Raw genomic sequence first — 1,767 nt, 5'->3', positions numbered from 1 at the left:
CAGAAATAATAATTTTCTGCCAGTTTTTTACCAGAAAAAGAGACCTCATGAGGTCTCTTTTTTGCATTAATTTTCCAGATAATTCATAATAGAGACCTCATGAGGTCTCTTTTTTGCATTAATTTTTCCAGATATTTCATAATAGAGACCTCATGAGGTCTCTAATTACCATTTTCTATTTTATAAATGCAGAAAAGAGACCTCATGAGGTCTCCAATTTGTATTAATTTTTTCAGCTACTTCATAATAGAGACCTCATCAGGTCTCTAATTAACATTTTATATTTTATAAATGCAGAAAAGAGACCTCATGAGGTCTCTATTCTGCATAATATTTTTCGTAAATTTCATTATGGAGACCTCACGAGGTCTCCAAAAATAAATGCAGAACAGAGACCTCATGAGGTCTCTACTTTAAAATAATATAAAATAAAATTAAATAATATCTTAGCGACCTAATGAGGTCTCTTTATTAAAATATAAAATTAAATAATATAATAAATTTGTGACCTCATGAGGTCTCTATATAAAAAATATAAAATTAAATTAAATAATACAATAGTGACCTCATGAGGTCTCTTTTTTGTAAAAAATCAGATAATTTGTTTGTGACCTCGTGAGGTCTCCGTTTGGCGACCTCATGAGGTGTCTGTAAAAAAGTGACCTGCATTTTACTGACCTAGCGTTGAGGTCTCTTTTTCGGTCTCTTTTTTCCGAAAAGAGACCTCGTGAGGTCTCTTTTCTAGGTCTCTTTTTGGCCTTTTTTTAGTAGTGTTTAGGGTTGACGCGGTGTTACTGCCCTAATCTGAACTGCTCTGCTTTAATTTTGGATGAACGCGGTGGCGTTGCAACCAGGATCAAAGTGCCCAAATTGCAAGAGATTATTTTGCTTTCAGTGCAAGATTCCATAGCATGCTGGATTTCAATGCAAGGAGAGTGGGGCATTGAGAGATGAAGACGACGTCGCTTTTGGTAAGCTTGGTGAGGGTGAAAAATGGCAGAGGTGTCCTAAGTGTCACTCTTTTGTTCAACTTAGTGAATGTTGCCGTCATATTACTTGCAGGTTAGTTACATAAACAAACGTTTGCTATGGGACACAATTAAATCAAACAGTATCTACTCCATTTATTTTAGATTATAAGTTTGCTATTATATACAATTATCCCAAAAAAATTTACATAATTCCACTAATCTTATTAAGTCACTTTTATTTAATTTATTCATAAATTTCATAAGCAATATATCAAGATGCAAAAAAAAGGTAATAGGTCATGAAAAAATAGAATTAAATTGATTAACAAATAGCAAACAACAACAAAAGAAAATATAAAAAGATATAACATGAATATTTGAGTAAATCCATTTGATCATCATAATAATATAAATCTTGTGTTATAAGAGTAAAAAATATAAATAAATTTGATCACGATAATAAATTTATCAAATGTAATACTTCTCAAAATATCAAACAATTTTAAACAATGTCTAATAATATTGCATGTAAATATACAAGGTTATATTTGGAGCATTCAGAGGGATAGAGTGGATGAATTGGATGATTTCGCGGAGCTTCATTCACTTCATTGCACTAGAACTATATATTTTTTATTATATGTTTATAACATGAATTCATTTATGTCATTTGTAATAAAATTAAGGCTACTACAAGTAATTGTTTTAAAGCATTGGCTTATTTGTGTCACTTTTTGATTTGTGTCACCATGTAAATGACATAAAAAGATAATATAATTTTGTATTTAGTAGGTTT

General features: G+C 30.4%; 1 pseudogene; it reads left to right on the top strand.

The window, feature by feature from the left end:
* LOC107030356 overlaps positions 1-1,075 on the top strand; it is an 8,093-nt pseudogene extending 7,018 nt beyond the window's left edge.
* Positions 1,076-1,767: the final 692 nt, after the last annotated feature.

Source organism: Solanum pennellii, chromosome 9 (genome assembly GCF_001406875.1).
Source record: "Solanum pennellii chromosome 9, SPENNV200".
Lineage (NCBI taxonomy): Eukaryota > Viridiplantae > Streptophyta > Magnoliopsida > Solanales > Solanaceae > Solanum > Solanum pennellii.
Note: the sequence above shows the minus strand (reverse complement) of the source record. Positions and strands in the feature narration are given on the sequence as shown.